Raw genomic sequence first — 16,515 nt, 5'->3', positions numbered from 1 at the left:
CAAAACCAGATTTGTTTATGAAAGCAATGCCAGAGTATAAAGCAGCAATAAATGAAGAAAATCCAATTTGCTGAAGAATTTCTGGCTCATCAGAAAAAGCCTCAGAAGTGTCACCTGCATTCATAGTCTTCTTTTGACCCAACATTGAAAACCCCTGCAGGGCCTGGCCAGCCTTTCTACACGACCTGCAGGTCACACTGAATATGAATGGCCTTGCAAATGGCCGGCGAAGCTATGCAAGGACACAGCGATAAAGTCAGCAAAAAGGTCTAGAGCCAAGTTTTAGTGAATGCAAATGTGAACCATTAAAAAGAAATGTGAACTTATCACCAATGTGCAAAAGCACAGTGTGACTTTTCACAGTTTGTGTAGCATTAACACTCAAAGAATCCTCACAAATTCCTCAAAGGGAGGTGCTGTTACTGCCAAATGTTTACGTGGCAAAACATCAGCAAAGCAAACCATGCACATTAAACGAATTTATGTTTAGGACAGAGAAACTCTTTTCTGTCTTCTGCACAAACTTAACTGGGCTGATGAAAAGGCAGCAATGGCTGGCTTAACGTCTGCCCTGTCGCTGGGTGCGATCTGGCTTCGGCCCAGCAAAATGACTGTGTTCCCACATCTGGGGCCTCTCAACACGCAAGTTCCCATCAGTTTGCCCTGAACAAATCGAATCCCTCTAGACATGATATGGAACATCACTAACCTTCTGAGGGTTAAAAGCAACAGAGTGTCTCCTCTCCTGGGTCTCCACTTGCCCTCCCACTCGTTTACCACAACCTCTCCACATGCTGACCATTCCTCTGAAGTTGTTATAGTGGGTGGAGTGCTGGGTGGAGAGTGTGTGTGTGTGTTTTGATTGTTTAAACGTGTGGGTGGGGGTCTGCTTATGCATGAGTGTCTATGCGTTTCAGAGTAAGACACAGAGGATAAGATGGGAAGCACACATTATGATGCTGCTGCATGTGCTCCTAGAGGGAACGTTTCTTCAGTTTGTTTACAGTATAAACGCTAGCGCCCATCAGTGTTAGCTCTTGATACAATATCACACAGAGACGAAGAACAGCACAGCCCTGAAGGGAAAACTGCTCCACTGGTCATTTACAGTCTTACTCTGGTAAATCATATCAGTAATATCTAAACTCTGAAAGTCGTTTGCTCTCACATGCATCATAACCACCAGATCTGATCCAGCAGTTCAGGATAAAAAAAACACAAAACGCCTTTTCTAAGAAATCCCTACCAAAAACAGAGGAAATGGGATGCTTTATCTGCGGTCAAACTGTGTCTGGTTCATAGAAATGCAAAGTGATACAGGAGGTATGTCAACACAGTCTCCAACATGCCAGAGGAGATAAGAGGAGGTGGCTATTTGGAAGAGAATAACAGGAAAGGTGTCATTAAGCAAGTGTAAAACCGGACAGAATCTACTCCAAAACGACTCCACGTGGTATTTACAGAAATGAGTGACTGATCGAGACTTAGAAGCAACACTTTTCGCCCGATGTTTGGTGAAAACGAAGCAGAATCAGGTCACCAGAACGGTTTCTGGTTCGTTGTTTTATTGGGTTAAATGGAAATAGCAGCTGTTTACCCACATGTGCGACAGAAAACACAAGAGGCCAAGTCCAGCGGCTCTCTCCACACCTACATACAACATACTTCTTTTACAACAATCCGAAAAACCCCTTTCTAAAGCTGCAATGCAAAGAATTCTATTTTTTTTTTTTATCAAAAGTAATTAATATTTGGGGCATTCTCTTTAGGAATGAACAGGGAAAATGTGCAGGGCATAAATCAGCACCGTGATGAGCAACAAAAAATGTAAACTCCAAGTAGAAAAACATGCAAACTAATTTTTAAAGCGACAGAAATAATAATAACAATAATAATTAAAATGCAACAGTAACCTACACCATTACATTAAAAATCCCAGTTGCCTTTAAGGACCCCATCTTACAATAAACTACTTAAACTAAACAATTAAAATTCACACTTGTGTCCCGGACCACAAATGTCCGCAAAGATTTTTTTCCTCTAATAAAACATTAAAAAACGGTTTCCCCCTGCCTCTCATTTCTTTTCGTTAAAGGTGTTTAAAGTGGAGACAGGCAACAAAAAGTACGAGGAAGGCACAAAAAGACCTTACCATCCACGAGCTGCAGTGTAAAGACCTCGGTTACAGCTGAAATCTTCACGGTCACCGGAACAACTGTCGAAAAATGGATCGATGTATCTTCTAAATCCGCAGTAAAGTGCGCTTTAAAGCGTAGGTTATTGAGTCCATTAACTCGTCCGTGAGGCGAGGTCCATCCTCAGTGCGTGTGAAGACGAGCCTCCTCTACTACAAACTAAAGGCTGGTCGCTTTCAAGCATCCAAACTTTAGCTCCTCCCACAGCACACGCACACTGCCTGCAACCATTGAGTGCTCAGCAGGAGTCTGCAGCACACATGTGCGATCACCTCCGGTGAAACAAAGGGAGAAAGATGTCAGAGGCGTTACAGCCGCCCCCGCGATCATGTAGTTTACAATTACTACGGGAAAAAATTAATATTTACGTGTAATGCAACAAAATCTTACTATAAAGAGCTGGATTATTTGTTGCCAAACGCGGAAAATGTTCTATCGACAGTTTAATGTATATTGTATATACACATATTGTAAGTATTAAGATATTTTTGGAGTGAGACATGACATAAGGACTTAAAGGCAAGTCCAAACCATCAAAACATCCGTGGAGTAAAAAAAGGAATAATTGCAAAATTCCCAGCAAAAACAAAACAAAAACCAAGGTAGTGTATGAACTGCATGGGGGGTGGACCACTTGATTAACACTTTGGAGGAACTGAAAATTGAGCTGTGGCTCACGTCTAAATAAAAGTATATTGAATTTATTTTCTACTATAAGGCTTAAGAGAAATGGAAGAGAGAAGAACCTCCGTTACAGATGTCTTTGTGGAAAGAAAGTTTTCCTGCTCTGCTGTGTTGGGTATCAGCGTTTCTCTTCTCAGGGCAACCCTGAAGCCATCAAACAATGAGTGACAACTGAGAGGGTCCGCCACAAAGAGAATTACAGGGGATTATGTACAAAGGCAAAGACCTGAGCACAACAAGACTCAGCCATTCATGTAATCTCTTTTTGCAGCAAGAAAGGGGTAAAAAGAACCGTGGACTCCACTCATCAAATTTTCCTCTAAGGCTCTAAAACAACAGACAGCGTGTTTGTCCCTTCTGCTGCACACAGGACATCCAATCAAAATGATCGCTAAGGAGCAGGGACATAAATTAAACTCATGCACAGCACACCACCACCATTCATGCCCGTAGGGAGGAAGATAACATTAATAATTAGTCTCCAGTGCCTTGCTTTCAGTGACATGTGGCTATGTGAGAATTTGTCAGATTTCTTGAGTGTTAACACAAAGAAATGTGATGGAGAGTGCTCCAGGCTGCATCCGATAGCTCAGCACGACACAGTCCTGACACTTTATCCTCCAAATGTTGTCAATCTCCGACTGGTTTTGCGTGACTGTGCCACAGATAAAGGAGAGGCCAGTGACCCCTCAGCATAAGCAGACACACACACACACTCACACACAGAGGAATAACTGCAAGCGAGGGTTGAATCACTGATACAAGCCCATTTTCTCTTTGGCTTTCTGTCTGTCTCTCTTTTGCTTTTTGGCTGTACAGATGTCTCTTTCTATCGTATGGTTTCTGATAGACACACAACAAATCAAAGTTGTTTTTCTTTATCTGCTGAGACCTTAGTAATCCCTCAAATTCAAACAAGGATTACTAGTGAGAAGATTAACATCTTTCAACTCGTGCAAAAGTCAGGCTGGAAACAACAGGGGGTGGCCATACCACTCAGCAGTGTGGTAAAACAGGCAGAATTTAGTTTTCTCTTTTCACTCTTATATCACTGATGGCAAGAAAATCTGTTACCTACTTCTGTGAAAACATACATATATCTAACAATCAAGAGAGAAAATTAGTCTCTCTCTGGCAAAAACAGAAAAAATTACAGTACCAAGGAGTCCTCACATTTTGGTACTCACAAACAGAAAATGCAGCAACAAGATGCTGAAGCTGAGTAGCTCTGCAGCTTCGAGTAAACCACTTTGATATGATTATAGCCTTCTGGTAATGACCATACTGGAGTCTATTTGAAGCAGTTTACACGTTGCACAAATTACTTCTGACTTTGACAAAAGCTCAGTTGTTGATCACATCACCCTTAATCTGCTGCTGCACTCAAATAATATCCCCTTGTGGTGGCACGCGAACTTGAACACAGGGAGCATACAGCAGCTATTCATATTAAGGTCACGGCCACCGTGAAGCTTTTATTGGGGTTAAGTAAATGACAGACAGTCAGATGTGGATTTTCACCCAGTGTTTTTTGGATTTACTCACCAAACAAAATCTCTAAGTAGCGCAGCTCACATTAAAGCCAAGCTTGTGTCAGGGAGTTTATTAGATATTTTCGTTGATAAATATATTTAATACAGCTACCTGTGGAGGCAGGGGAAAGAAACTGTTTTGTTTTTAAATATAGTCACAAGAGCAGTAGCATACTGGATTCACTGCAATTTAATTTGTACAGAATTTCATGGAAAACTTGCAACCATCAGCTAAATCGAGACTGTCTGATGACTTAGCATTTGTGGGTAACAGCCAATGTCTCAATGCTTCAGGCACAGCCAGGGACTGTATAATAGATGAAAAGCCTCTGGGTCTGAAAAGTAAAGCCAAAGCAGAAGTGACTAAAGTCTGGAGTCTTTCTAGTGGTCAGCAGGGGGCGACTCCTCTGATTCCAAATAATCAGGTTGAATGGAAATGATGGAACGCCAATATTCCATCCCAGTTAACCATTCCTAAAAAGTTCATGGTCTTCAAGTGTTTCACACATTAAATTGTCCTCCATTTCTCAGTTAGAGAAAACTTGATCAGCTTTTGATTGTACAAAAAAGACGCCCAGGAGTTGGCTGTTCAGTTTTTCCAGTTACTATTTTACCATGGTCGCATCAGGTTTCACCAAGCTTGCAACGTTCAAATGCCCAACCCAGGTAACTGCATTCATCTTTTGTATGAATGGGTGAAGCCAGTGGATATCCAAGCCAGTGTGCTGCTCATTGTTTCCAAACAGATAGATTTAACAAGCTAACAAAAGCTCAGCCTTTGTCAGATAATAGCCAATAACATATTGAGATGGCATTTCACCAAATCTCCCCAGCTTTGCTCTCCACACATACAGTTTACATGCACGCAACTAAAGATATCACTGCTGTGCCTATGTATATAAAAATAGCAGTATAGCTGTAGTAGCTGCTAGCTGGCTGTAAACTTGCAGTATTCTTGGTAAAATGATGAAAGATTTTGTGACACTAGCTATAAGGTACACACTTTACAAGAGTAGGGAGCAGATGGAAGACTGCCTGGAGAAGTGGAGGCAAGCTCTGGAGAGAAGAGAAATGAAGAGGAATGGAAGTCGGCAGAAGCAAGACAGAATACAGGAGGACGTGTGTCCGAATGGGAGGGAGGCAGGTAGAAATGTGAGGGTGCAAGGAGAAGAGGCAGTGCAGGTGGATGGGTTTAACTACTCGGGAGGAAGGGGTCAACCATCCAGACCAATGAACCGTGCATGAGAGAGGTGAAGAATAGAGTGCAGGCAGGATGGAGTAGGTGGAGACAAGTATCAAGGGTGATTGGTGACGGAAGGACAGCAGCAAGAATGAAAGGTAAGATTTATGAGACAGTTGTGAGACTTAAGATAAGATGTATGGTTTGGAGACAGGGGGCAGAGCTGGATGTGGCAGAGTTGAAGATGTTAAGATTTTCGTTAGGAGAGAGCAGAAGATGTAGGACTAGAAATTAATATATCAGAGGTGTAGCTTGGGTCGAGTGGTTTTGGAGACAAAGTAAAGGGAGCCGCTGAAAGAAGAAGAATATACATGGCTAGGGGGAAATTAGCTATGTACCATAGCCACACAGTATATGATTTAGCATCTTGTTGTTTAAATAAATGACATCTCTTTGAACTGTACACTTTACAAACAGTATCTCTTAAAGGAAATGGAAATGTGAATTTTTCAGAAGCTTCAAAGTCAAACCGAAGGCCTGCGCTCACCTGTTGGATGCCATGTTAGTGGGAACTATCCAGTCCACGTGTTCCTGCACAGCTAACAGCACTAACACTCAACTCCATGTCCTCATCTTGCTGAGCTCTAACAGACCCCAAAATACCCCCACATTTCATTCAACCGCTCTTTAAACTGATGATTGATGACTGTTGATGAGAGCACTCAGATCTGAAAGGTTCCAATTTGCTTCTTCTATAAATGACCCTGAGATGTGTTGTTTTGACACTTTCGTCATATATCAGAGATAGTGATAATGTGAGGTTTTGTACCCGTAAGCAAGGGGAAAAAGCTGCTTGCTGTCTCCATGTTTTTCTTCCTTTTGGATATTCTTTCTTTCTCACATGAATTAATATTTCTGAGACCAAACGTTTGTTTGTTAGCGATGAGAGACCATTCTCATACCTAAATTTTCCACATGGTATAAGGACTCCGAACCAAAATCACTTGCCATAATCTATATAACAAAAAAAAAGCAAAATAGCTAAAATAAAAATTGTTAGTTTTTGCCAGATTTTTTGTTTTATGGTGACCCACTTTGCAAATAAGAGCATTTAAATAGTATGACTCAGGAGCTTGGCAACTTTGCGCAAGCTAAAGGCTAACACTGGCTTATAAACGTTTTCACGCTGTCAGTGTTAACCTGTTTATAATGTTAGCGATCTTACTATAGTGTGCGTGTTTGCATGCTATCAGAAAACAGACAGCCTGATGACTAAATGCACATTTAAATACAGCTGGTCTTTAAGAGCGTAGCCACAAGCGGTTTGCTTAGCTTTATGTAGCCTGCCATATTTGTGGTGTTGGTCCCTTTTGCACCCCTCCACAATCGAACACACGGACGTGTTTATGGTGACAGGAAAGATAATTAAACATGAGATGCAAATCGTGCCATCAGCTATAATTGGCTTGTCCTTTCATTCCATACATGTTCAATTATCTCAGAGTGAGGTATTGGTTCATCCGAATAATTAAAGCTTAGAGATTTAACAGCTAGCTTTGTCACCTTAAGAATTAAGGTCTGAAACAAACAACCTTCATATCAAGGTAAATTTCACAAAATAAAGCCCCCAAATAATGTGAAAATGTAAAGTCAGCAAAGTAAGCAGCCTATCTACGGATTCACGTTATGACATTTCTGCTCCAGAGGTCAGTAAACAACAGAAAAATTATACACAAACACAGAGAAAGCCAAAGAAAGGCAGATGAAAAGAGTGAGGCAAGTGGTAAAGATTTCAAAATGGACTCAAACTCTTGATGTTACGAGCCCATACTGGAGCCAGCTGGACTGTTTGGGTACCTTTTTATTCACTAATGAAATAGAAGCAATATCTGTCTGACAGGTTCAGAAGAAGGAATGACATGAGGTGATAATATGAATTCTGTAGGATGTTATGAGATTAATGCTGCTTAATGTGGTTTGTTTTCCCCCTGAGGGCTGGAGGGAAGTGATGTCACTCACGGTCAGCCCAATTTAAATGAACATGGTGGTGTGTGTGTTTGCTCAGTCTTCTTTGTCTGGCTCTTTCTTCGTGATTTTGAAGCTGGTGCCGCAGCAGGAGGGCATAGGTGAAGGTCCTGCACAGCTGCAAAGCGGAAAGGGGGAGGGTGGTGGAAGAAAGCCTCCAGGCAAAGAGAAGGAATGAATAAGTTTTGGATTTTTTTAATGAATTTTCCAGCACAAATAATGATTACAAAAATGAGATTAAGTATGGTATGTCATTAAAGTGCAATACCATTAAAAATTATAAAATAGCTTTTTTTGGGGGGGCAAATTTTTGTGATTCCTCTCTGGAATTAAAGAGCAGAAAATCAAAACTTGGAGCTGCAGTGTTTTCTGTGAAGCTCTGTGGAGGTTTGAGGAATGTGAAGAAAAACAGCTCATTGAAAACAGAATGAAATTTCAGTCAGCTGCTTGGACGGCAAAGATCTAAGCAATCCAGGCAAGTTTTCAGGCTGTTTCGTTTTTAAAAAAGTGAAAATGTTAAACAAGGATCATCCTCTATATTTTGCTTTGTTTGCAGCTTTCTGTTCTGTGTTTAGTCTGTGCTGAACTACTGCACAGTGCCAGGTAACATTACGCTTTAGACTATGTCATTTTGCAGACCCACAGTCCCCCTAATTACCAATAGGGTTAGATTACAGACAAGTCTGAAAGTTTGTTTTTAATTTGTTGAAATTCTGTTAGTGAAATCCCGTATGTGTGGCATTTGCTAGACAGTTTAAGTTTGCTTCGATATTACTGTACAGTAAGAAAGTTTCCACTTTAGAATGGAAGAACCAGAGCAGCTGTCATGTTTTTTTTCTCCCTATAACTAGGCCCCGCATCATCACATGTTTTACTCTCAGAAATATTTGTGGTGCCCCTGTTTAGAGCAAATGGAAAAAAGACAATTGAGCACTTTGGAAAAATAAAGAGAAATAAACAGTTTACGTAGAGGCCCGTGTTTAGATTGTGCTGCAGAGGCTAACACAGTCTGCACTACAAATGTAAGAACTATGTGAATCATTTTCTTGCTTTAATTAGAATCCAAATTGGTTATACCGTTGGAAGAGTCAATGAACTATTGACTGAATTGATCTTTTTAATTTGCTAGTTCATCAATACTTTACATTGAGTTAGCATGCCTTCATTTTCGCTCCGGCCTGTTGGTTTGACGTCAGTGAGCCCATTGAGGGCAGATGCAAAATTTACCAGTTGAATCAGGCCAGCAATGTTCTGCAACTTCAACTCCACGTTACAGGAAGTAATGCTCCAAAGGCAGAAGTTGTGCCAAAACATGTTAAACAAGAGAACTCTCGCAATCAGAGAAAGATCTAATAATTTAAGAACTCCTTAGGGAGATAATTAAAATGTAAACTCTCTGCCAAATTGAATAAGTGCAGCATGGCTGCAATCTCAGCTCCTGGTCTTCCTTTTAAAGGCTTTAGGAGACTGGAGAGACACAGTGTCTCTTGCTGTCTGTAATGAGATTCAAACAGTAAGAAATCAATAAACTATCTTAGTATGACCACAAACTAACCTTTCAAGCACCAAAATAGTGCTTCACTGGCCAATAGGAACCAGCTCTGCACACTTTCTTATTGCCTAGTGGTTTATTTGGTTTTTTTTTTTTGCTGGACCATCATTTTAATTACTTTTCATTTATGCCTACAGAGGCTATGTCAGAGTTAAACAGCCTCGAGGAGGAGCTTTTTCATGTGCTAATCTTCGATTAAAAAACCCACCAATATATTTGCACACTGTTCCACGAGGGACTGTGGAGATTCTGATTAAGGTCAGCTGACTTTGGAAATATCTTGGATGAGTTTCTTCTTTTCCATGTGGTCATAACTGCAATCACAATAAATGCAAAGGGAGCTGAAAGGCATAGCAAAGCTAATTTGTTTGTTGGCTAATTGAAGAACGGCATGCAGATTATTGAGCTTGGAAAATATATTGTTTGGTTTACAGCTAGTGAGCTGGTGGCATTTGATGGATAACACTTCCCTCCAGATTTTCTAGATATTTGTTTTGAAATATGGATCCCATCATTGTACTACCAACTAAAAAGAATGAAGACAGTCAAAAAGGAACCATCATTTATAGTGAAATGGAACAAAAATGAATCATGTCTGGCTTTTTTAGCCCACTACGTGTAACGCTGAAATGGAAACACATCTGGATGAATTAGTTATGAGAGTGCCCACATGTGAACTCGCCCAGCCCTATAAAATATTAACATTTCAACACACTAGATTTATAAGGTAAGGTTGCAGTGCAATATAACACAGAATAGGAACTAGTCAAACTTGACTAAAGAAGAAAAATGCACCAGTGATTTTCATTTCACTCAGTTCCATTATCATCAGTGTGTCATTTAGCAGTCAAAAGCCTTGGCAATAATAGAATTACTATTCCTATTAGACTCAGTGTCATTGAGCTTCACAGTGAAAGAGTCTAGTGCACATAATAGGAAAGGATAAGACAGTGAGAACATTGCAAGTCTCTAAATGTCAGAGGTGCTCAAGTTCACACCACATGAACACACCCAGTTTTGTCAGCAACACAAGCAAAACAGTCTATGTAAATAATAACACTTTACTTTTATTGTAGCCAGTGTAGCTAGCACTAATAAGAACAAAATAAACCTAACCCAGTACCAGATTTGCATTTACATTCAAACCGCTTTTTTCCTCTCCTTTGTTATCTCAAACCAGGTGACTGACAATTCTCACAGAGGAAATCACATCACACACACAACACCCTGGAGCATATTTAGGTTTCCTAATCCAGGCTGCACATGCACACATATGCACACAAATTTCTCACCTCTCTGAGAGCTGACGTCCACATGCACCTCACTACGGCTTCAAGCACCTTACTAGGATACACACGCAACATGCTGAGACCCTGACCAAATACAATCTATTGCCATGGCACCCGGTGAGAGGTGACCGGTTTCTGTAGTAGCTGAGCAGCCTCACAGCACTTCATTACTCCAAGCACAAACTCAGCTGCGAGCGTCTCCTCCAGGCTGCAGTGGCAGCAAAGCCTCCCGGTGTTTGTCCGTCACTCTCTGCAGAACAAAACACCGTCCCTCCATCCTTTTGTCTTATTGTCAACCACAATCGCCGGCTGTCATGCGAGAAAGGGACTCACCGTGCTTGCCCCCCACTGTGGAAGAACAGGAGCCAGGTGGAGCAGCAGAGGCTGCAGCGACGGAGGAATCCCCCTGGTAGTGTATGTGTAAGAGTGTGTGTGAGAGGGAGCATGGAAGTGTGTGTGTGTGTGTGTGTGTATGTGTGCATGTGTGTGAGTGTGTGTATGTGTGTGTGCGCGTATGCAGGGAGTCAGAGCTGATCCAGCAGATGCAGGCGGGAGCCACCAATAGAATAAGGAAGAGGGAGAGGAGTGTGTGAGAGGAGAGAGAGGGAAAGACAGCAGAGGAGGGGTCTGGTAGCATTACATCATAGACTAGGGAATGGTAGGTTTGCAGGGGGTGGACTACGGGTGGGGGAAGGTGTGTGTGTGTGTCCTTGTGTTTGCGTTCGTGTCTGCATCACCGTATATTCTCCCTCTGCAGCAGACCACACGATGATTAAAGATTGGGTCCATTCTGCATGCAGTGCATTGTCGTCATGGTGCCTGCACCTGTGTGTGTGTGTGTGTGTGTGGTTGTGTACTCATGAGCAGAGCATAAAAAACACCTATAATCAGGAAGGTAGAGTAATCACAAGGACATGAACCACTTTTTGTTTGTAGATTATGGATCCAAACCTCCTGGTGGCTATAAATAAGTGCTCAGCTTACAGCTTTTATGTACAGATGTATCCCAGATGCTCATTTTGCTTTCCTTTTTGTTTCTTACACACTCAAACAGGCACAAAATGACAATCCAGTCTCTTTTCACCACTGTAATCTAACTAATGGCTGCTATGTCAGTTTGAAAAAGCACTGATGGACACCCTGTTAGGAAGTTACTGACATTTCAGGTGAGTGATTCCAAACACTTTCTGCTTGCTTTGACATAAATGGAAAAGGGAAAAAAAACATACACACAAACTTTTCTTGTTACCCTATAGCAGCAGCAGCAGCAGCAGCAGCAGCAATCACCTGTCTTTGTGCAGCGTGCCATCCCTAAAGAGAGACAGAGAGTGAGAAGAGAGGAGAGAAAGAGGGAGTGAAAAGGAAAGGCGTTAGTAGAAAAAAAGAAAACAATGACAGCTCAGGGTCATCCTTGCACCTCTGCTCTGTCTCTAGCAATCTGGCACAAGACAGGCAGAAAACGAGATAGGAAAGGTGCAGGTGGCACAAACACAAAGATAAGGAAGTCTCTTCTTCCAGCTCTCTTCATTAATTTTCATAAGTTGTCGGTGTTGAGCCCTCCAGGCTTTCTGTGACTTAGCACATTTGTATGTTGCATGCAAATTGAAGTCCCTAAATATTTGCTTAACGTCTCCTCTCCAAAGCAGACGCCACAAAATGTCTTTGCTTGTCCACACATAATATTTGAGACCGGAAGTATAGAGTGTTGGTTAAGTTCTCTAACAGTCATTCTCCATTTCCTCTCTACTGCTCTGTTTATTTCATGTTTCAAAAGCTCACAGAGTTTATTTAAAAAATGTATTTGAAACAACATGTTTCTGAATAGTCTTTTTCTTTGACAGAGGAAATTAAATAAAAGTGGCAACATAGATATTAAACACATTTACCATCCTCTATTTTTGATGCTCTGGTTAACGATAAATGGTAAATGAACTGGATGTTATGTAGCGCTTTTCTACTATACCTGAACACTCAAAGCACTTTATAAAACATGCCTCATTGAGTGACTCATTCAAGCACTTTTTTCCATGCTTAAGTGGTTTCTATCTAACATTCACACTTCAGTGCATGCACTGGAGAGCAATGTGGAGTTAGTATCTTGCCCAAGGATATTTGGCATGCAGACTGGAACAGCCAGGGATTGAACCACGCGCTCTTCCTCCTGTGCTATAGGAGATTTTTGATCAAAGAAAAAAACACTGGTTGCTACACCATTAAAATGTGAATCTGTGAATGAAATGAACCACATGGATTATCTCCTTACAATGCAAGGTTCTGCAAGGAAATTGAATTCATGCGAATGTGACACTCCACCCAGTTAACCAGTGTTGCTGACCAAGCACCCCAGCTCTGGTCTGACAGCAGTGCCACCCACTATAGACAATAAATGTTCCAGACCAGTTCAAGGTATTGACCCAGCATCGAAACTCCCCAGCTCCCAATCTGATTGAACGTCTGCAGGATGCACATTTCATCATGGCCCCGCCCTGCCTGCAACAGGACCCAAAGGATTAGCTGCCACCAGCTGGACACAGAGGTGGCTGTAGCGACATGCACAATATTTGGCAGGTAGTTTTAATGGTTGATCTATATTCATTATGTGTGATACTACAGATCAGGAAACAGGGCTTTGTTTAAAATTTAACAAACGCATTGTGACATGGGTTAATGCAGCACTTGTGCAGTTATCATACCTCAAAGTACAGGGGGAAATCTCTGTGGGGGGAAAAAAACCAACAACAACAACAAAAAAAAAGCTGGAATGATTGATGATTGTTCTCCATTTACAGCATTTCTGGCACGATCGCTGTTGTGCTTTCAGAAGTGCTGCCTCGTGCTTCTCCTGCCAATTTTCTTTTATGAGATATTGGATATTTTCACACTTTTCTTCTTCTAATGATTCTTGCTTCTCTTTCAGTTTAGGGTTGATTTTCACTCTGATCAGTAGCTGTCCAAAGGAAAAGGAAAAACGAAATAAAACAATCTTTATCCTCTCACTATATGCAAAATTTTGTGTGAAATTTTGTTCCTCTTCTCTGAGGATAGCAGTCAAAGCTCATAGTTGTACCATATTAGTTGGCCATTTTCTTGTTTGCAACTTATGGCAGGGGTCACTATGAGGTTTATCTTGTGAGGGGTAATGCTGCATACTTTTTCAGTTCAGCTCAATTAGACCTAGCCCCGTTTCAAGGTCAATTAGGTGCAACAAGAACTTTGCAATGTTTTCACGCAGATCACATTGGCATGTTTAAAGAATGAGACATTCTTCATGTATCCCTCACTCTTTTTTTATTCTGTCTCAACCATCTTATTTGTTGCAAGCTGTTAGATGAGTTGTGACAAAGTGTGAGTGGGGGTGAATGATTTAGTCTAAATGTTCTTATAGCATTTGGATGTCCTAATTTGGCGCCAGGTTATTGTAGGAGTGAAAGTGACATTAACATCTAATTTGTTAACACAGCTATTCAATTCAGATGAGATTCTGAGTTAAATGATGCAATCAGAGAGCAAGAATTGTGATGTCAGAACTCTCGATCAAACACGTACAATTTATGACTATTAAACAGTTGACAGGATCAGCAAAAATCACTTCTGCTTTTGAATACTTTGATTTAGGTGTGATGGCACTCCAGAAGGCCTAAATAAAATAAGACAGCATGAAAAAGTCTATCTTAACCAACTATTGACATAAACACACTAAGCGTAGGCAGCCTGATTAAAACACATTCAGTCCCCAGGGCCTTGCCACATTAAAGAAGAGAAATGAGAGGAGCCTTGATGATGCCCAAGTCTAGACAGGCCAGGAAGAAAAAGTGTTTCCATCAGTCTCAAAAAGATTTTCAGTCTCAGCCAGGCAGGAGCTTTCACCTTACAAAGAGTAAATACACCAGACCCCACATTAAGTGATCAGAAGTTCTTGTTGTCTAGATGAACCTGCATGTCAGTGCCCACTTTGAACTGTTTAGATAAGCGCGATCTGCCTGAAAAAGCAAAAGAGAGATATAAGAAAACAGCCTGGATAAAATCCTGGCTAGAGCGTTGTAGTCCCACCTAGTGCTCCAGGTGCAGCTCTGCCTTGTTCTCCTTTTCCCCCCTTATCTGTGTGAATATAGGCATCTTAGGCTCCTATCTTAGAAAACCTGTTGTAAAGGCCTGCCTAATACTTACCTGAATACCTGCTTGAGAGCCTCTCACCTGCAACTGGAAACTTGCCTGCAATTAGGCTCTTAGTTACTGGAACTCTAGCCCCGCAGAATGAAAGCGGGTTGTAAATTCTTGTCTTGTTATTTACCCGAGTGTAATCCCAGACTCAGAACACCCATTGTTATTGCTGCTTCCTGAGTTCAGTTCATTAAAGCTGTTAAACTTCTGTGTCCTGAGTTTGAATCCTTCAGGTGAAACCTCGACAGAGACGTGAGTTGGACTGCAAAGTCTCCTCTTATATAGCAATACAATTGTGTTATCAGCTCATGTTCTTTGCAGTCATCGTGTAAACTGAAACCACAACAACAGGCAAATACTGGATCATCACAGACACTACAGTAAAAATCTGCTGACCAGCTCAGATGTGAACAGACCTGGTCCAGCTTGACACCAGCGTATTCGTTCAAGTCCCCTGCTATCTTTACCAAACTCCAGGTGGTGCTATGCTAAAATGATAAGTAGTAAGGCCAGGAGCAAAGTTATAAACATGGAGGAGAACACTGTTCTGGTGGTTAACTTGTTTGGACACCCCCGATGTTTTCAAATTATTTCAGAGCTGCATGGCTGTTGTTGAGGCTCACATAAAACAATACACATGCAGAGCTGTGAATAAGAGAATCAGGACGGCTTTTGCCAAACAGTGGAATGAGAATGGTTTTGCAGTGCGAACGTTAACAGGACAGCTCTAAGAGTTGGGAGATCAGTATTGTACTACATATACTGTGTTACTGTATTACTTTTTTAGAGTCAGAAGTGACCATATTTGTACAAGAAAGTGGAGGGCTAAATGATCAGTTAGTCTGATACTCCGTCCGAGTTTGAGTCAAGATTTGCACTCTTAGACTGTAAAGATGCAGCAGAGAGAAAAATATATGTGTTATTAGTGCTATGAATGAAAGCCTGTACAAACAGAGCTAGTCGGATTATTTGTCAAACCAAAGTCATCTTTTATTTTAATTTGTTAAGTTTTAACATGCAAATCCATTGGGAGATTGGCTCACCTTTGGAGCCAGCTTCAAGTGGCCACTCAAGGAACTGCAATCTTTGCCACTTCCGTGTTGACTTCATTGTTGCTGCTTGGTTGGAACTGGTGTGTACCCACACGACACTGGCTGAAGTTTGGAGATCATTAAACTGAAAAAGTCACTCACATTTGCAAAAACGTACCTTTGTAACCTCTTTGTTGTCCCCAAGTCCTTCTTACAATTGGTGTTGGTTTGTGCCTCATCCTCAGCATGACTCAGCCACAAGCATCTCTCCACCCTCAACCAAAAACTCAACCATCACAGTAAATTAGTTTATATACACACTATATTGTTTATATCTTGAGGTTTTTTTTTTGCATGTGCTGTCTGTATATATGGTGGTTAAAACTTTTCAATTGCTTACCATGGGTTTGTGCACTTTCATCTTCACAGGAGGGTTGCACTTGTGCAAAGGTTAATGCTTTGAATGAAAGATAAAGTGACACCCTGAAGCTATTTACATTATTTTAAAGAATGGTCATTTCTTGCCCATGCTGGACAGTTTGTTATGGGCAGGTTTCAGTACAGCTCTGTCTTTCTAGTCTTACGAAAACAAAACTATGCCCTGTTGGGAACGGGCCACATCTAAAGTCAACATGGTGGCAGAGTTCCCAGGCTCTGGAAACTAAGCAGTCATTAAGACCACTGACATGAGAATGGCAAGCTAAGCTGCAATGATTAGTTATTCAGTATGGCAGCATGTACAGTACATCTAGAAAAAACGGAATATTGTGAAAAAAATCACTTTTACTCTAATTTATTTCAAAAAGATAAATTTTAAGTTTATTTTAAATTGTCTATATTTACTTCCAAATTATTAAAATAGCAGA

The 16,515-nt window shown here is 41.1% G+C and overlaps 1 protein-coding gene across 2 annotated transcripts in view; it reads right to left on the bottom strand.

The window, feature by feature from the left end:
• Positions 1 to 11,028, bottom strand: part of LOC102297485 (semaphorin-4B) — a 59,003-nt gene extending 47,975 nt beyond the window's left edge. The window contains exon 1 of one of the 2 annotated variants that reach the window (XM_005949193.3): positions 10,791 to 11,028. The gene's annotated coding sequence lies outside the window, so the exon portion shown is untranslated. Of the gene's footprint in view, positions 1 to 2,152; positions 2,421 to 10,790 lie in introns of those variants that run through there. The other variant, XM_005949192.3, reaches the window with a different exon arrangement.
• Between the last annotated feature and the right edge of the window lie 5,487 nt (positions 11,029 to 16,515).

Source organism: Haplochromis burtoni, unplaced genomic scaffold (assembly GCF_018398535.1).
Source record: "Haplochromis burtoni strain Fernald_Lab_line unplaced genomic scaffold, NCSU_Asbu1 Contig_641, whole genome shotgun sequence".
NCBI classification, from domain to species: Eukaryota; Metazoa; Chordata; class Actinopteri; order Cichliformes; family Cichlidae; genus Haplochromis; species Haplochromis burtoni.
This window is presented reverse-complemented; position numbering and strand designations above follow the sequence as displayed.